The 21,463-nt window shown below is 32.2% G+C and overlaps 1 long non-coding RNA gene across 1 annotated transcript; it reads left to right on the top strand.

The window, feature by feature from the left end:
* The first annotated feature begins 11,752 nt into the window (after nt 1-11,752).
* Nucleotides 11,753-17,542, top strand: LOC145328780 (uncharacterized). Its single transcript, XR_013882629.1, has 6 exons — nt 11,753-12,093; nt 13,304-13,364; nt 14,451-14,528; nt 15,737-15,805; nt 16,847-16,916; nt 17,477-17,542. It is a non-coding gene; the product is annotated as an uncharacterized LOC145328780 (long non-coding RNA).
* Nucleotides 17,543-21,463: the final 3,921 nt, after the last annotated feature.

Genomic DNA, 21,463 nt, shown 5'->3' with positions numbered 1-21,463 from the left:
TTTTAATATCCGCGGAAAGCTGTCTATAATACGATGCGATAAGTAACTATTCCTGACATTTATAAAGTTTAAATCATTTGATATGATATCATTTATGAGTATCAAATAAATTGATTTTATGATTATTGATGTGAAAATAATGATCCTACTGAATAATACAAATATTATTAAACTAACGTTTTTACAAAATGATAATATTTTTCCGCCTCAATATTATTCGATAGACAGTCTTTGGTTATACTCAGATATATAGAGTATAGACATTTTCTTATTCGTTGGCTTAAAAACCTTGGGTACTTTAAATAAATCTTGATGAGTTTGATCAAATTAGCAGTGTCCAAACTTGACCTAAAATTTAATCAACTGAGGTTTATTAATGATCATTGGGGATGAACATTTAACATATCTATAGTATAGATGTATATACAGACAACTACCTCCCTTCGTTATTCAAAGATCTCTTTCGTCTTCTTCTAAATTATTTTCTGCTATTTGGCTATGTTATTAAAAGCGACACTATTGGTTGATTTTAATGACCCAATAGAAAAGTTTCACAAGGCGGTTGCGATGGAGAGATACAGTTATTTAACCCTTTCACCCTCTAGTGTTTTACTCTAATTTACATTCATTTTCCGTCCATTGTTTTATCCCTTAAAATCCTTGATTTTTAGAACAGTATTCTGTAAAATTTCTTGATAGGCCAAAATTGGTATATTTTTTATCCTTGTGATTTAGTAGGAAAAATGTTGTAGTGATTTTTAAAAGGGACAAATAGCGTTTTAATAAGGTTTTTGTATGAACGCCAAACTACCCATTATTCTAAAGTGTATTATCCTACTTGTTTAATAGTTAGGTCTCTTTGTACCAATAAAATAAAAACTATTTGCATCTGCTCCTTATCAAAGGTTCTATGGATAATTAATTATTGAGAATCACAGCAAAATTTCAGGGTAGGTGGGTCTATAACTTAGCTGTAACATTACTATGATAGGCTAATTTAAGAACCCGCACTACTCAATTGCTCCCCTTGACTTTAAACAATTTTTATATTGATTAGTTGATAACTCTTGGGGGGTCATTGAATATAGGAAATATGACAAAAGTGGGTTTAATTCTCCATATAAAAAACTGTTCAAATTTTGCAATGACTAATATTTAAAATAACTTAGAATTTAAATTGAATTGTTTTAGGCAATAGCATGCTATCACATTTTAATAGATAAAACCAACTGAGAAACCAAAGTTACATTTTGTAGACAATGAAAGAATAAACTTTGTATGTTGAAAAAACTTTTGTCACCTAGCAATATTATATACTTTTTTACCTAAGTATATTATATAATTTAACCTAAAATAAGAAAATTATATTAATTTATAATATTGTCTAAACAATTTCGTTGGGGAGGGGGTGGGAAGTTTAATTTTTCCCACTCAAAAAAATTTATCTCCCTCTCCCTCCCCCCCGGAACAAAAAAAAATGGTGCTTGCTCTGAGTTTTTCCAAATCAGGTGAATTTTAATGTGTTACCCCAAATATTGTCAACCCCTGTTTTCAGACTTCACAAAACCTTGGATGTTTATGCAAATTACACTAATCTTTCTGAAGATTGCAATGAAATTGAAGTGAAAAAACCGTCGTTTTACTCCAACCCACCAAAAGGTTTTGTCAAATGGTAACCATTTACTCCTCTAGTTATTAATCATATGACAATAATACACAAAGTATAATAATAATACAATTTGGATACCTACAAAGCTATTTATTGTTCTGCTATACAGCATATTTTACAAATAGCAAAATTTAAGGTTAGCTTTGTTTTAAGCTAAATGGATATTAAACAGATTGAGTTCTACATCTTGGAAAAACTTTACACTGTTCCCGAGATAAGTTTAGGCTATTTTGATTCTAGAGTAAGCCTTTTAATGGTTTTAGGCTTTTTTCTGTCCCCTTTGAAAACAGAGCTCTGGATGCTAGGGGGCCAGCCGCTAGTACTAAATATGAAAAATAATGTGTTTAAGAAAATTATTATTCAAAATTTAAAAACATTTGTGTATTCCATTAGGTATTCAAATCACATTTACACATGTGCGATATTTAACTGTAGAGTAGCTGCACTACTATGGCTCAAATGCTATCTATTGTTCAGTAATATCGCTGTAACGGATGCGCTTCTTCGTCGGAGAGCAATGTACTCTGTTATTATTATTGATGCTAATAGATTAATTTCACTACTATACTTCAGGGATCTAAAGGGATGAGACATGGACGATAAATTTTACCTAATCTCGACCTTTCCTAAATAATAATCAAGCTGTAAAGTAGCTGCGCTACTATGGCTCCCAAATGCTATCTATTGTTCAGTAAAGTCGCTGTAACGGACATAGGCGTCCAAGGGGGGGGGTAATGGGCCATTTGGCACCCCTAAACGATTTTGGGGGTGCCGTAGGCACCCCCAAAGTTTTGTGAACAATACCCCCCCCAGAAAAAAATTACCCCTACCTTGGGGGTGCCGTAGGCACCCACAACGATTTTGGGGGGGGTATTTACCCCCCCCAAACCATTTTGGGGGGGTAATTACCCCCCCCAAAATAAATGTTCTGTAAAAAAAAATTTTGGGGGGGGGGTATTTACCCCCCCCCCCCAAATTGAATGTTCTTAAAAAAAAATTTTACTGAAAATTTTTTTTTGGGGGGGGAGGGAGTAATCCCCGCCCCCCCCCCCTAAAAAAAAGTCATAGTGTGACTCGAGCCTTGAGGTGTAATATATTTTATTAATAGTTTGATCACGTTTTATTTGCTTGGGCCTTTATAAGGGCTAAAACCATCCCGGGGATCTATGATGTAATTGTAAAGCACTGAAGATTCCATAAAATAGATACCTAACTAAATTAAATATTTCATTAAATAATGAAAAAGAATTTCTATAGGCGATTTCTTTTGGGAGGATGTCAGGGTGTCTCAAAACTAGTTATAAAACTTACCAGGACCTATAAGACGCTTCACTTTAAAGTATAATCATATTGGTTCATTGGTTAGTGAGTTAGTTATTGTATTTTTATGTTCTAAAGAATGAGATACTACTATATATTTGAATAGTAGTGGCGCCCTTAGCATCTAAGAACTCGTGTTTTCTAAAGGGTAAAAAGGGAGGAGAAAAATAGCCTAAAACCACTCAAAGGATTGACCTATAACAGTGTGGAACCATCATGGGATATATGTGAAGCTTTCCTAAAAAGGAGAACTCAGTATTAAAAGTAATGAAATCTGAAGCTATAGTCAAATAAACCTTACTTACTACTTTATGTTATAGGATAGTACTTATTAACTTAATAGATTAGGTAGGTGCTTTTTTTACATAATTAAATTACCCCCCCCAAAAATTTTACCCCCGGGGTAAATTAGTTTGGGGGGGGTAATTACCCCCCCCAACAGATTTGGGGGGAGTATTTACCCCCCCCAACAGACTTTAGGGGGGGGTAATTACCCCCCCCAATCAGATTTTACCCCCGGGGTAAAAATTTTGGGGGGGGTAAAAAAAAATTTCGGCGCGCTTCGCGCGCCATTTTACCCCCCCCAAACACAAATTACCCCCCCCCCTAAAATTTTTTACCCCCCCCAAAAAAAAAAGCTTGGACGCCCCTGGTAACGGATGCGCTCCTTCGTCGGAGAGCAATGTACTCTGTTATTATTATTGATGCTTATAGATTAATTTCACTACTATACTTCAGAGATCTAAAGGGATGAGACAATGGCCGATAAATTTATGCATATATCCAATGAAACGTATTGATACTAGAAAAATTAAATAAAGGTCCCAAAGTTGTTAAGCCAACGAAAAAGAAAAAGGTTATTATAAAACTTTGGGTACTAGTGTAAAAAACCGCCTAATGTCCCTTCCTCCCTGACTACATTTACAGTTGGGGAGTTTTTGAAAATTTAGTATAGCATGTGTGAGAGCGTATTGTATAAACCCTATATTTCCTTATTGTCTCTTGTCTACTTTTCAATAACTATCTTTTTTAATAAAATCTTTAAATTTTCACTCATTATTTTATGACTAGCAATGAAATTAAATTAAAAGGACAAGTATTAATGTAATAGATTTAATACCAAAGCTATTTAATCAGACATAATGTAATCTGTTTTAATTTAAAAGTAAATCTTAATCCTATATTTAGTCACAAATGATTCAATTCCATACTAAAAATAACTATTAGGTTAATACATAAGCACATTTTAACCAATAATGTAATCGGATTGTTTATTTTTCTATAGGTCCATATACGGGATTTACAATTTATACTTTCTATATTTATATTTAAATTTATACTTACCGTCTATCATACTGAAATCCGTTAAGATACCCAACTTCTAAATATTATTAATAATGTGCTCTTGTTAAGTTGTTTTTCATAAGAAAATCACTTCTAGTTTATCATTATAGTGGGAGTTTAATGGTCTTCTTTTGTGTAAAGGTTTATAATCATAATCTCTTTTATATATTATTTATCAAAATCAATTTTAGTGGATTTTCCCACTAATTTTAGAAGATTTTTTGGTAATGTGTTTTAAAATTATGATTATTCCATTTGCAAAAATAAACTGTTTCATTGCAATTTAAAATTGACCTTCAATGTCAATTACATTTTCTTTTTTCTAATTTTTTTTATCTCTCTCTCACTCTCTCTCTCGCTCTCTCTCACTCTCTCTCTCTCTCACTCTCTCTCTCTCCCCCCCCCCCTAAAAACAAATAGAAACTCTGCCCTCGTAATTGTAACATTTAAAATTCGCATTGTGCAATTTAAAGTCAAATATGATTGTTATAACCCTTTATAGGCGAACTATTAAAATATGCAAATTTTATATTCTGATAATTTAGTTTAATTGTAGTTGACGATAAGATTATTTGTAGAAAAGTTATGACACTGATAGTTTTAACCAACCAATCAAATCAAGATTGAAGAACTTAAGGTACTTTCAAGCGAAAAGTGTGTATAAAACTTTGGGTTCAAGAGTACTTTCCAGTTCAAATTACTCTCCCTAATAATTATAGCAGAACGGGTTTATAAACTTTGAGAGTCAGTAAAATTTACAGCCCAATGTTTCCTCCCTTCCTGCGTATTACACAGTTCTCTAAGAGGTTTATAAAATGCTTTTAGGACATTTCATCAGTAAAGGGTTGAGGTCAAGAATGACCCAGGATAAAATTGTTCAATTTTCTGATGTGAAAACTCTAAACTTCGCCCTCGTGGGGCGTAAATTTATACGTTCCTGCAAAAACGCATTTTTAAAAAAATATTTTAAGATTTAGGGTCTCAGGTTGGTGTAAAATCAGCGGGTAAACTGAGGGTTTTGCAACAACCAGGTGTCATGAGCGTCCGGAGTTTTTGGAGGAGGGGCTAGGTCAGATTACAACAAGATTGTGATGTGAACTAGTCAAAAATCTAATCTCTCCACGCGAGACTGGATAAGGAAGGCGGGGGAAATCCTAAGATTGAACCTAAACCAACCTGAACTAATCATGAACCTACAAAGTGTTGTTGTCTCTAATAGTGTTCTCATGTAAAGGGATAATAGGGCCAGTTTTACACAATCACAAACAAAGGAACGTAGGAAATGAGCAATTGCAAGGGTATCTCTTCTTTCTTAAAAGTCCACTTAAAAAGGGTCAATGACAAAGGGAGGGAAATGCGAAAAGCTGGTCTCTATTTGATGGGAGGTTGCGTGACTCATATTAATTTATTATACTTATATGAGGTTGCGTGATTTTCCCGGAAAATATAATCAGCTGGGCTGGGTGTATGTGTGTGTGTGTTTTATGCATACGTGTCTGTATGATACACGCATGTGTGTGCGTCAGAACTGATCTACCTGTGAAAACTGCAGGCATTTCAAATCAGCAGCCACGCTGCTGATCAAAAAATTATTCAAAAATTTTTTTGGCCACTCTGTTTCGAAAAGAGTTGGCAACTCTGTTCGGTCGTACAATAGTCGTACACGTGCGATGCCAAGATGGCGTCTACTTCTAGTAGAACATAGCATTTTTATTTCTATTCGGCACGGGCTCTGCCAAATAAAGGACTAAAATTCTTTTGAGCCTTGCCGATAATTATTAGTGATAAAAAGTAGTAATATAGAGGTAAAATATTTTTTAATTCATAAAATTTATAAAATTTTTTAAAATATTATATATAATTTCAGATAAATTATATAAGTTTATTATGACACCTAACGAAGGAGCAGAGCTCAATGTCATGTATCAATTTCTTGATAAAAAACTTTTTCATGTCATTAGAGACTTGATGGGACACTACTATTTTTCAGTAGGAGCAAAAAATGATGCTCAATACATATTACAGACATTTTTTCGGAGAGCAAATGAGCTTCGTTGTAGGCTAGAAAGATTAGCACCAGGTCCTAGGGGCTCGTTTCTAGTATACAAAACATTTTTTGGTGAATTCTGGGAAGACCTAGAAAATTTTGAACAAGAAGTGAAGGAAAATATTAGCTTACTTATAAATTAAATATGCAATGTATTAAAATATGGTATGACAAACAATTTTGAATTAGAATTTTGGCTTTAAAAAAAAATTTTCAGATAAGTAATTTAAATCATGCTAGAAGGCCAGTATAACAGATTATTGGACCAATGGTCGATTCAGAGACGGAGATTAACAAGTTTTCGCAACATATTATTAAATTACTATGATTTAGCTCAAAAACGTAAATCTGACATGGCTCTTATAATAAGATTATATTTAAGTAATTTAAAAACTTTAGTGGATCGGACAAATTTCTTCAAACCTATGTTAAGGGAAGGGTTTACCCGTTGCTATACCTTTAACATAGAAACAAAGCGTAGGGTGGATGAAATGCAGAAACTAATTGATTTTGTAATGGCACAGTTTAGGGAGTAAAATATAAAATTTCTCAACTATTTCAAAATTGTTTAAAAAATTTTGTGATACAAAGACTGATGTAATATACTTTTGACAGATTATTTAAAAATTTTTTAACCTTGCATTTAGAAGTAAATGATTATCAAATACTGATTTAAAACTTTTGATTTAAACAAAACTTTAGGCAAATTTTCAAAATTATACAACATTTATTTTAGGAAACTTAAAATAAATAACTTTCATGTTTATTTGAACATTTTTAGCAAATTTTTTAATCTGAGATTTTCAATGTTAGGCACATTTTCAAAATTCAATAGCATTTTCTTTAATAGAAATATTCTGTTTAAAATTGTGATATATTTGGCAATAATTATTTGGATTTTAAACTTAATGTATATTTAAAACTTTTTCAAAATTCTTTTAATTCTAAAATTTTTCAGAGAAAATAAGCTTGAACATGTCTGAATTACGCAGACAATTGATGATAAGTAAACATAAAGCATGCACTGATAGGATGCTTTGTCTAAAAGTAGTGCTAAAAAGTCACTATGACTTAGCGGGTAACCCAGATATGGTAAACCGTGGCGATACTCAAGATTGGTTGGGAAAAATGATTAAGACTTTCAATTGGCTTTGTTATGAAATCGAAAATTGTCAGCCCAATGATGGGATGAATTATGTTTTCTTTAAAAGGAAGATTCAATTTATATGTAGATATGTTGATCTCTTAAACTTTCAGTTAACTCAGATTATTGAGGAATTATTTGTTAAATTATATACGATTTAAATCTTAATATTCAATATTCAATAGTTTAATATGCATAACTGTTCAAACAATTTAAATCTTAATATTCAATAGGAAATAATCCAAAGTTTTTTCAAAATTCTAAAAACATTTTCAGAAAGGATGTCTGATATAGACATGTTATTAAGGCCCACACAGACGTTAAACGATAAGTTTAACAAGTTATCGCTTAAAATGAATAACCTAAAAAGTACTCTGGTTAGTCATTATCGTTTAGCTAAAAGGCCTGATCTAATAAATAGGCCTGATGCTCGAGATACAATCTATAAACTTATTAAATATTTTAACTGGGTATGTGATAAATTAAATAAATGGAAACCCAATGACAATGTTATATTTTTAACGTATGAAAGAGGTTTAACATGTGTAGAACATGAAATAAACCATTTAAATTTTCATGTTAATGTAGCAATCGAAGACTTATTTAATTAAATTGTAATAGGATTAAAGCAATAGTTCAAATGTTTTTTTAAAATTTTAAAAAATATTCAAAACTTTTCTTTCTTTTCAAATTTGTCGGAAAAACTGAATTTTGATAAAAATGGGTGACAACACTGAGACGCAGAAGAAGCAAGAGGATGATCATGAAAAAGGTAGATAAAGATATAGTATATTATTGAGAATGCCTAAATGTAGCGACGTCGGTAAGTTTATATTTTGGAACAGCAATACTTTGCTATGCTAATCAGTTTAGACGTTGCTGCAAAATTAGGCAAATAGTTTATATATCGATGCTAGAATAAGTTAGGAATAGAATTTTGATAAGCAGTGTCCTGCTCTGAAGAGATGACTGCGTTGCAATGGGATCATCTGTTCCTGGCGGAGCTGGGCCCGATCTCAAAGCGAAGCCAGGAACTGATCTTCCTGTGAAAACTGCAGGCATTTCAAATCAGCAGCCACGCTGCTGATCAAAAAATTATTCAAAAATTTTTTTGGCCACTCTGTTTCGAAAAGAGTTGGCAACTCTGTTCGGTCGTACAATAGTCGTACACGTGCGATGCCAAGATGGCGTCTACTTCTAGTAGAACATAGCATTTTTATTTCTATTCGGCACGGGCTCTGCCAAATAAAGGACTAAAATTGACCCACCCCCCCACCCGGTTAGACAGAATAATATAGTATTGTAAATTGTACAGTTATGAGGGTATCAAGTCCCATTGAAGAATGAATAAGGATAAGAATCCTAATATGCAAGGGTATAATAGTCCCAAATGCACAATAAAACTGGGCATTAAGCCCGTATACATAGAAAAGAGAGAGGGTATAATAGTCCCACAGAATATGAGAAATAATAGGTATAAAGTCCTAAAATAATGTAGGTATCAAGTCCTACTCCTATTTAAGAAATCTTATATTAAAGAATTTATGAATATAAGAATTAAGTTTTATCGAAAGTTGAAAACTTTATTGATTATTTTAAAAGACGGGTATTAGCCCCGAATAAAGAAATGATAACATAGATATTGAGAATAATATATCCAATTAAGGATTATTAATATAAAAATAATGAAATATAATATTTTTAGACTGTATCACGGAAACCTTCGTTGTGGAAAAATTGTCTGAAGAAGCATTCCAGTCTAGAAAAGAGAAGGTAATTAAAATAGATAGAAAGAATAGATAGACAACTTTGAGAGATATAAATAGTTAGGAGAAAATGAGCTTTAAGAAATAAGATTTAAGATTGAAGAAAATATTTACTAAGTAAATAAGAAATTGTAGAATATATAATTCTAAGTAATTAAAATAGATAGAAAGAATAGATAGACAACTTTGAGAGATATAAATAGTTAGGAGAAAATGAGCTTTAAGAAATACGATTTAAGATTGAAGAAAATATTTACTAAGTAAATAAGAAAATTGCAGAATATATAATTCTAATAAGAAATTATTTTAGATCCTCAGCGAGGCGACTATCTGCAATCCGTTCTCGATATCCAGTGACCGGCAGAAGTTGGTGGCGGCCGCCAACTTCTTAATCCAGTCGGAAGTCACATTGTTGGGTCAACCTAAGGATGTTGCCACAGGTGAGAATTATAGAGTAGAAATAGAATATTGTAATAGGATTCTAACATAAAATCTTCCATAAAAGAGTTATATAAAAGAATGATAAAATGTTTATATATAACATATAAGATTTAGAAAACGTTTATAAGTACAGATGATTATAATTAGAATAACATAATTAAAGGTTATTTCTTAAGGGATTAATCGGGAAGTTATTAAAAACTTATTAATACCGAAGATTAAGAAATAAAACGAATGATTGAATATCATGTAGTATTGATAAATTATGGATAAATGATAAATTACGTTCGTTTTGAGATAAAAATGACATAAAAAATGGAACAATCTAAAATCATATATATTTTAGATGACGAGGCGGCGAAAACGGCCAAAGAATCCCAACGGCAGTCTGTAAGAGGTTTAGTGTTACAAACACGAGACCAATACAGATTGGCGTTGGCGGAATTCATGTATGGGCCTTCGGTCCGACATCTTGTGCAGAGTGACCATACTACCTTTAGTATGCTGGGCTTGAAATTGACAAGGTACTATAAACATATTGATAGTTAGATCAGATTAGTTGAATAATATTAGAAGGATAGAAAAATTAATGTTTTTTAAAGACGATAGTTTTATAAAACCGGCAGAAAACACATGAGAATAATCGAAATAATTAATAATGATAAACAAACATAAATTGGATTTTAGAGTTTACAAAAAGTCTTCGTAATTATTTTAAGATATAAAGAATTTGATAGAAAGTTATATAATGATTAAGATTAATCAAAAAATAAGCAATGAATTTAAAAAACTTCCTATATTTAGGACGTTACAGAACCACAAGCTAAAGAGTAGAGGAGGAGCCCAAAGAGGAGGCTACAACAATAGGGCCAGATTCTCCCCTGGATACTCTGGTTACTCTGGCAATAGAGGAAATAGAAGAGCGTATACACAACCTGCTTTGCCACAGGATTTGGTGTCTGTACTGGCGGCGGCAGTACAACAAGCGCAGGCAGTTCCAGGGACGTCGGGAACGGCCACTTTATTGAGGACAAACATAGCTGCTCAAAAGATGACCAGCAAATGCACAAGATGCAATATCCAAGGGTAAGAAAGATTTTAAAATTAATTAATTGATTAAAAGGGGAAAGATGAGATTGAAATTAGAGTTATAAAAAAGGGGAAATTTTTTATATTAGTATATTTTACTTAGGTACATATCAAAAGATTAGGTTAAACCAAATATTTCATAGAAATTATGAGAAATCTCAAAATCTACGTACATCTAATTTGAAAGAAAGTGGAAAGAACCACGTACATCTTAATTTTGGAATATGTATTTACCCTTATAAGCATAGATTATTTAATATTAGTGTACTTATTTTTAGCGTAGATTCGATATTTGAAGCCAGATTTAACATAGGAGTTGCCGTTTTAGAGATATCAGGGGTAATAAAAAGCCCCTAAGTTAAAAAATTTGAAACCCAAGAAAGAGGTCTATAATTTTCACAGGAATAAGGCGGCTTTATGTAAAAAAAAATAAAATACATACAACAGAATAAATATTTTACAGATTTAGTATTGGGTCATTTAACTAAAAGCCTTCATTGCAGTTATTTTTAATTTATTCAAAAAACATATGGCAATTAACACGATCTTACACACACGCCAACCAAGTTGCCTATACACACACATACACACACACACACACAACATTCAAGGTGCTCGGCAATGTCATCACACCCACACTCCCGCATTCTTAATAGCTGTAAATAAAAGATTCTCTTTCTAATTAATTGTTTACTTTATATCGAAACACACACACACACACACCCGCAGCACAACGCTGCTTCCAGGAATTAAAATTTTTTTGTAATCTTTTGTGCCTCCTAGTCCTTTACAATGAAGGGAGGAAGGGTAAGGGTGCGGAAGAAAAAGAAATAGAGAAAGGGAAAGGGGTTTTCTAGACCAGTGTCTTTTAGATAATCATCATATTCATAAGCGCATACACTCAAAACATTAACACACAAACGTATAAATACATGTTAGCATTGTGTAATGTGTATTATATTAGGACGCACTTTTACCTTTCAGTAAATATTATTAATTAATATTATCAACAAGAAAGTACAATTGGACTTCAGTTCCGTAATTTTGTTTTAATGAAATAAAATATCAGTTTTAATTGTTATTCCCATCATGTACCCGCCCATTTATGCTTATTTAAGTGTATCAACAAACACTTTTTCTTTATTTATATTTGTCATGTTATTAAGGAAAATATTTGTTTTAATACGTATATGTTTCAGATTTCATTAAAATGGCAAGTAATCTCCACATTAAATGTTTGCAGCAGGATTTACGTCAGAGCTTAACAGAATAGGTAAACTATTATATTCCATAACATTGAGCAGGGGTTTAAAATTAGCTATCTAATTCTTTAAATCAAGCAGTTCCAATCTGCGAACTCATTATTTAATATAATTAGCCCGCGATCTTTATTTTAAAGCATACTCAGTACTGTTTACTTAAAAGTGTATTATTTATTTAAAGCTATCTGTTAAAATATATTGGCTTCACAGGAAAAATGTTTATCCGGAGAGGGGGGGGGGGGTCGGTTTAAACTTTCCCATGACCTACCATACCAGTTCAGCTGTAAGCGAGATCCATTCGTGCACACGCACATAATTCGTTTTTTAATACCACCGGTTGTGCCCCTAGCATCTAGAGGCTCTGATTCTGAAGGGTGGGGGAGAGAAATAACTTTATATCTGGAAATATAAAGCCTAAAATCATTTTGAGGCTTCCTTAATACAAAACTTAATCTTTTAGTGTTATTAATGTCTTAAGCTTCAGACAATAAATCCCAACAACTTTAATTCACTATCTGCAACTCCCCTAGATGCCTCTAGGGGCACGAGAGCGTTTAGCAAGCTCTTTCAGTACTAACATACATAGATCCTGTTACTTTTTTATTAAAAACTAGCGGCTTCGTCCTTAGAGGACTCTAGGGGCACTTTAGGAGGGGGGAGTTGAATTCCAAAACCTATTTTTGGTTATAAGGGAAAATTTTTTTGAAAAAATAACATGGTCTTTTTAACGGTGGTGGGAAATGGCGGCGAACGGCGGGAGCGGCGGTCCCGCAGCCGTTTTTTTTTTAAAGATACCAAAACTTGGGGTAATTAGTGACACAACTCTAAAGATTTTACACAATTATCTCTAAAACTAAGGCAGTAGCGCCCTAAATAAAGTTGCTGGTATGGCGTGGCACAAGTCACCACATTTTACCCCCCCCCCCCCCCCCACTTTCTTTGCACTAGTTAAGAAAAATATACATACAATAATTGAATTTTATATTTGCTTTTAAAAAGGAAGAAATGATTATTCCGGTTCTAAAAAAATATTTATCGTATCTTATTACAGACAATTTTTCTACGCATAAAATAAGATATAAATCATATGAAAATAACATTTTTTAGCCTGGCTCTCGGGACTAAAAAAACTGGTGTTAATCTTGCAACTTTCCATTTCACTATTCACTGATAGCTGTTTGTAATACGACAATGTGAATGTTAACTATTATCCTTATTTAGAATAAAATACAATAAGGCCAGAGAGAGGTCAATGCAAGAAGTTCTTGACTAATATAACCAGGTAAGAACAATATACTAAGGGGTTCTCTAAAAAGTATATTACAGCCTTGATTTCTAAATTATAATAGATAAATCGAAAAAAAGCTTATAGATTTTTCTACTAAAGGGTTTTTTTAATGCAACCATCTTGTAATCAATATATAAATGGCACTTAGAATTCGCATTTCGATCTGAAATTTTGCATCATGAGTAATCCTTGGTAGGTCTATTTTCCCTAAATTGAACAAAAAGATGGAAAAATAACAGCTAACAGCTGGCGGCTCAGCCGTTTAGCCATTTTTTGGGCAATATCTAATGCAAATCATCACGAAACTAATAATACTATTTGCTGCTGGTACTAGAAATCTAAAAATGTTTTTTTTTACACATGATTTAAAGCAAAACTATGTTTCAAAAAGTTGATGCCTATGTAATTTATGACAGATTTGCCCTAAAAATAGCCAAAACTTTTTGTTCGATTCAGGGAAAATAGACCTACCAAGGATTACTCATGCAGAATTTTAGGTTGAAATTCGAATTCTAAGTGCCATTTATACTTTGATTACGAGATGGTTGCATTTAACCCCCCCCCCCCCCCTTACATAATGTAGTTGTATAAAAATAAGCATGACAGCATTCATGAAAGCGAAGCTATAAAATCAGAAGGAAGGAAAAACGAACAATAACTCATCATATAGAGTATCAAGACTTCATAAGCAAAAAATTAAGTCTAATTTTTTTTCAAAAATAAAGGATACTGTTCAATGACATACTTTTTCTTAATATTTGTTATTATTATTATTAAAAAATCAGAAGAATATAATTATTATATCATACAAAGCTAATAATTAGCATGTTTTGAACGTACGGACTTGCTGGTAACGATTATAACCTAACTGTTATCGGAAAATCATGCAAAGTTTGAAATCGGTAGGACAATTCTAGCATATTCAAATTAATGTTTCAGACGGATCAACCCTTATTATAAAAAAGCTTCGCTTTTAAAAACTTTAGGTACTATACTTAAAAACTTGAATAGATTTAAGGCATCATTTTTAAAATTATTTTGGTGTTTTAGAACATATTGAAATAATACCTACAATTTTAGGTGAACAGTCAAACTCTACCATGCTACGTGGCTTATTCCATTGAATATTTCAAACTTCTACATATGGATGGATTACAGGTAAGGTATAAATAATACTAGCTGTTGCGCCACTAGCTTCTAATGTATTGGAAGGGGTAGAGAAAAAAAAATATTTATTTCTCACGTCGTATTATAAACAGTTTTCTGAAGAAATGTACAATTATAAGATTATAAACAGTTATTTAGCTCATGCCTTCGGCATCTCTTAATCTTGTGATTGTACATTTTTATATATATTCGTAAAAACTCGATTTAATACGATGCTAGATATAGTTTTTCGTGTGGATGAGAACCGGTTTTAATTCACCGGTTGATATTGGTTTCTAATAAATAAGAGAATAGATATTTCTTGCATCGTATTATAAATGGCTTTTTAGCCCCTAGGTGCCGAAGGCATGGACTAAAAAAACTGGTTTTAATCTTATGATTGTACATTTTTATTCGTAGAAAGCTGGATATAATATAATGCTAGACATAGATTTTTCGTGTGGATGAGAACCGGTTCCTATCCACCTGATTTGAATGAATACGAGGAGAAACATTCTTAGACTTAAATCTATAAAATATAATGGCTTCTCTTTCATGGAAAACTCCTTTAATTCAATGCTTTTCGAAATCTTAAGCTACAGATAAAAAAAACTTTCTGCATGATAATTCTTGAAGATTGGGACACAGCATTTCGTAATATGATTATAAAAAAGGGAACATATGTATAACCAACTATAGATTTTAAGGCGGTTCCTCACAAAGCACCTAGTTAAGCAAAGAATCCCTGTCCTTTATTTTGATATTTAAAATAAGTAAGGGAGGAACACACAGGGGCTATTCCTGAAGAAAAATTATTCCCTTTCAATAATAAACCAACTGGGGGGGGGGGGGGCTGATGGGAGTTAGGTTCTCTGCTCACTAGGCACCAAAATCAGGAAGATATGTCTATGTTTTATTTTCTTGGCCTTATTAACATTGTTTTTTTAACCTAAGAAACGGTAATTTATTTCTTTATTACCCCCTCCCCTCCTCCAAACTTAATGACGTCTGGGTAAAATTAACATGGAACTGGGTTATAAATTTTTGATCACTTTTTTAATTCTTAAAAAATTATCTTTAATACGAAACAAAACATGACTTCTGTATTACTCATAACCAGTCCAGCGGACATAATAATATTTTCATTTTGATATCCACAGAAAGCTGTCTAAAATACGATGCAATATAAAAACTTAAACCATTACACTTATGTTTTTTAGTTGCAAAAATCCAGTCTTGAGAAGAAATCCAAGCAAGAGTTTTACTAACTATCCACATTACATTATTAGGTAAGCTTTGGTTAGTAGGATATAAAAATGGAGGATTTAATTATTTTTTCATTAGATAGATATTCACCATTCAATGATAGATAATACTGCCCTACTATCACATGAAATCTCTCGTTTTCTGTACAAACACCTGGGTATTAGGTTAAGTAATACCCATCAGACAACCTACTCTTTGATTGCACAACCTCTGAGAAGTTCTAACTGTGCATAGTAATGAGTTTTGACCGTTTTGGGCCAGGGCATTCCCCCTACTCTGATATAGAAGCAGTAAAGAACCATTTTTAACGTCTTCAGTTAAAACCATTCACGAGCGGTTGCGCTAAGCCACGGTTGTGGGTTAAGATTGTAGGCATTTTAAGCAGGGATAAGGGGGGGGGGGGTTAATGCAACCATCCCGTAATCAATGAGTAAATGGCACTTAAAATTCGAATTTCGATCTCAAATTTTGCATGAGTAATCCTTGGTAGGTCTTTTTTTCCCTAAATCAAACAAAAAGTTGGAAAAGTGATTGCTGGCGGCTCAGCCGTTTAGCTGTTTTTTTTGTCTATTTTCAGGGTAAATTTATCATCAATTACATAGGAATCAACTTTTTAAAACATATTTTTGGTTTAATTCATGTTAAATGATACCTACCATAAACTATTTTTTAAATTTCTAGTAACAACAGCTACCGGCTATAACCGTATGATAACGTTTTTGAGCTGCATAGAGTATTATGTGATTGTGGAGATAGGTTTCGTGACTAATTTGAACCGAAGAAAGCCAAAAAAACGGCTGAGCCGTTAGCCGTACTTTTCCAACTTTTTGTTCGATTTAGGGAAAATAGACCTACCAAGGATTACTCATGCAAAATTTCAGATGGAAATTCGAATTCTAAGTGCCATTTACTCATTGATTACAAGATGGTTGCATTAATCCCCTCCCCCTTTTAAGGGGAATGACAATACAGGAGGAGAAACTTTGAAATATATTAAGTAGTCCACTTTGAAATTACCTACTCCGAAAATAAGAGATAAAATAATGAAATAAATAATTTTTTAGAATCAAAATTATCTACCTGGTCCTGCACATTTGAAGTTACAAAGAATATGAGAAGTAAAGTAATTTTCAGGTAATAAATTTAATCTTTATATGCTTCTTAAGTACTTGATAATTACCTATCCGATAAAAAAAAGAAAATAATAGTGGTAATGTTGAAAACGCGTATTCGTTAATACTTTAAACTATTTCAACATTCAATTTTAACCTATATTGCAACGATAAATGAATGAAAATATGAGGAATAGTAATAACAAGGATGACAACACCCATTAGTATAAAGCTCAAACAATTATACAAAAGAAATCCACGAATAACAAGAAGTAGATGCTTGTAAATAAGAGGATTAAACTTATATAATTGAAAATTTAATTCAGCAATAAAGCTACCTGTCCCTATATTTTTTTAATGTTATTATTCTCACTCAAAATCAACGGGTGATTCGACATATTTTTTTCTGCACTTGTGGTAGATTTAAGATGTGCTTTTAAGCGTTTTGCGAATCTGCCAAAAATAGCAGAGAAATAACCTAAGTTATGCAGTCAAATTAAAGTAGGTAATTTTTTTTAAAGGCCCTTTACAAAGTAAACCTTCGAAACCTGTTCTTTGTAAACTTTAATGTATTTTTTTTAGGATGGAACCAAGAAGATGGGAAAGTTTACTGTTTCTTATAAAATTAAGTTAGTAGTGAGATGTTCTTTTCCCTCCCTCTTCATTAAAATTAAAATTGTTATCATTTCAGTTCTAATAAAAAGAAATTTTATGTATTTAAATCAAATACACAAATTCACATTTTTTTGTTATCCTTGTAATATCATTTCAGGCCATGTTATATAATTTGTCATGTTAACTTTATTTTAATAAATAGATACTAAATAAAGTATTTTTTTCTAATGGATTATTTTTTATCTATACATGTTAGTGAATTAATTTGTAACCAAGATGGGTTCATCTTTCAAAGGGTATTTTTAAATTCAGTCTTTTTTCTTCAGTTTTATGTACCTACTTCTTAGAAATTTTTAAACATCTAATCCTAAAAATAAAGTAGAAGGATCTGTGTCTTTGTGTGTGTCTGTATGTAACTAAGGATCTTGCTAATCGCTGAACCGATATGGTTCTATACAGTGTAGCTTCAGACGGGACCTGGGAAGGTTTAAAACAATTTGGGCAGGGTACCATCACCTCAAGAGAAATCGTCCCTAAAATAAAATTACCCTCTCAATAAACTTTACTTTTTTTAACTTCAAGTTTTTAATGTTTAAGTAAACAAGTCCTATGCTATCCTAGGGCTTAGCTTTGTTAAAATAAAGAGCTCATTCGAGATTTCCTATAACAAACCAAAAAGTAATCTTGCTGCGTCATTGCCAAAGATGTTACAAGGTTCCTACTGCTGCTCTGTGAAGTGCGTGATATGAATAGTTAGAACAGGGGAATGCCTTGGCCCAAAACAGCTGCAACTCATTACCATGTAAAGTAAAGACTTCCAGACAAAAGTTGTGCAATCACAGAGTTGGTTGTCTAAAGGGCTAGTGAAAATATAATCATGCACAGAAATTAAGCAAGATTTGGCTCAGAGATTAACCTAAATAAGATCTTGTGTATATCGAACTCATTTGCTATCTAGAATGATTGATTGTTAGTCTGTCTGTGTGAACCGAATGATCGTGTTAACCATTGGACCAATATGGTCATAATAAAGCTTCTTGTAGATAAATTGTAGGTTAAGAACTTTTGAGAGAGGATTCCTCAACCTCCAAAAGAGAAATTGTCCCTTAAAAACTAACTCTTACAACCGTTTCTTTTAAAACTAATGTAAAGTTTAGAGTTGACTCCACCCCTTCTGTCAAGTGTCCTTAAAAGCCTCTTTAATCGTAGCCAATCATATAAGATATACAGTGTATATTTTTCTTCTATTATACCCCTTCATATTAAGTATTACATTGTCCAGGTATTTCATATTAGATATGAAACATATGTTTTGCATAATATAAACAAACATAAAACAGCTGTTTGCATAATGTAAACAAATATCTCTCTATATTCCTTGGCAATATTATTAAAAGGCTTTTTGTAAAATACCCAAAATATAATAATATTTTTTTAATCAATAAAATTGATTTTATTATTTTTACACTAAGCGTTTATTCTTGTGAAAATGAAAAGGCTTTTTCTCGGTATCATTATTTTTTTACTTAGGGGCTATTTACTACCCCTTATATCTCGAAAACAGCAACTCCTTTGTAAAATCTGGCTTCAGATATTAAATCTACACGAAAAATAAGTACGGATAACCCTCTATACTCAACTCTTCTATGCCTGTTAGGGAAAATATATATTTCAAAACTAAGATGTACGTGGTTCTTTATAAAAATTATATAAATTATTTCATAAAGCAAAGAACTAATGCCAAATATTTTAGGCATTGGTATAAAGATAATGTCTGCAAGCAGTCTGACATAGCGGCATTCGAAGCCCAACGTGCGCAGCAAGGCAGAGTAGCAGCTCTAACTTTACACCCTGGCACTAACAATAGAAGTAAGTGAATCAGATTAGATAGAAGGAATTATAGGTAGCTTAAGATCTCTGAAAACTATAGATTAGATAGAAAATTTATCTGTAACTTAAGATCTCTAAAAACTATGGATATATGACTAAATAAAACTAAATTATTTGGGAAAAATTTAAGATATAAATCTATTATATATAAGTTAAGCACACTAAAATTTTTTAGATGATTTCATCGCCATTGTGCACAAACTTGGATGGTCTGATCCCGTGCACACAGCGGATGAACTTGAGAAGTTCCTAGATGAGAGAGGCTATACATTGCCCTCGGAGCCATTCTCCATCCATTCTCAGTCTAGCATCGATTTTGTACATGATATTCTACAACCAGGATTTTATAGATTTTTATGACTAAAAACAATAGGATACAAATTAGGATTTTATGACATAATTCATGAAGTAATTAAATTTACAGCATAAAAATCATGGAATATAATTAGATCAATGGGTGATGGAATTAATGAGAGATGGTCTTAAAATTAATTTTATTAAAGAACCTCCCTCCTCGTATGAAGAGGAGAACAATAAAAGTGCCCTTGAGCACCTGGGAGATTTAGAAGTAACAGTAAGGAAGTGGCAAGATGAAGGGGCAGTAATAGAGTTGGAGCATAAACCATTGTTTATCAATCCACTCTCTGTCTCAGTAGAGAAGGACGATTTTAACAACATAAAGAAAAAACGTCCATGTATTGACGTAAGCAGGTTAAAAATTCTTTTAATAAATATGATATTTTAAAGAATTATTTTAAAATTAAAACATAACTAGTAATAAATTTAATTTTAGATGTATTAATTTACACATCCAGTCACCAAAATCAAAACTTGAAACGCTCAGTGAGACAGAGCACCAAATCTTTAAAGACTGTTATTTTACAAGTTTTGATATTTCTAATTGTTATTTTCATATAAGATTACATCCTGATTACCGCAAATACTTTTCATTCAAAATAACTGACAAGGAAGGCATAGAAAGATTTTTTGTCTTCCTTGTAATGTGCTACGGATTAAACGTAGCTACTGAAGTAGTAAATAGATTAACAAGGCCTATCAAATCTCTCATTCACATAATTGGTATTATATTCAGCATATATATAGGTAGGGAAAAAATTTAATATTCCTAAAAACTCTAAAATTTTATATTAATCCTTAGATGAAAAACTTAAATATAGTAAATATTATTGAACATTTAAACGAAAGGAAAATTAAATTTTTTCAATGGTTCAGATGATGGTAGAGTCATAGCAAAGCACAAGATAGAGTGTGAGCAAAAATTAAGAATAGTGTTAAGACTTTTCAAACAGGCAGGATGGAACATTGCATATAAAAAATCGAACTTAATTGCTTCCCAAAGTTTATTATACCAAGGATTTATTTCAAATTCCTTAAGAATGATGTACTATACATCAGGTGATAAGCAAAGTAAATATTTAAATTCTTTAAGGAATATGTTAGCTGAACATAATCATGAAGGTTCAATCCATGTAAAAATTGCAGCCAGTGTGCTGGGTAAGATACAAAGCCTGAAGAAATCCCATGGCTCGGTGGTAAGCATGATACCACACAACACGTATAATGAGTTAGGTAGGCAAGTGATAATACATGGATGGAATTCTAAAGTTACCTTTAGAAAAGGACTGCAAGAACTTGAATTTTTCTTACACCATTTGCACACATTTAATGGTAAAGCCATTAGTAACGCCAGATTGGGAGCTATGACAGTAACGCAAAGAGAAGTAGGACGGATGATAAACAATATTAAACAAACGGCTATCCCTATACCTAATTTACTTTTGACAGATGCTTCTGAAAAACGTGCCTTCTCGTTATTTCATGGAGAAATAGTAGAACTCCAAAACTATGAGTTTAACAGTGATGAAAAAACTTTAAGTTCAGGACATAGGGAACTTCTTGCGTTAATAAGTTTTATGCAATATAATATTTCTATTAACAAAAAGTTTAGCGCTCCCATAATATACTGGGAGACAGATTCCCAGCTTTGCTATTATTTTCTTCACCACGGCAGTAAAAATAGTTATACCCAGCAACAAATTGTTA

Source organism: Acartia tonsa, chromosome 9 (genome assembly GCF_053477335.1).
Source record: "Acartia tonsa isolate MP-2025a chromosome 9, ASM5347733v1, whole genome shotgun sequence".
NCBI classification, from domain to species: domain Eukaryota; kingdom Metazoa; phylum Arthropoda; class Copepoda; order Calanoida; family Acartiidae; genus Acartia; species Acartia tonsa.
Note: the sequence above shows the minus strand (reverse complement) of the source record. Positions and strands in the feature narration are given on the sequence as shown.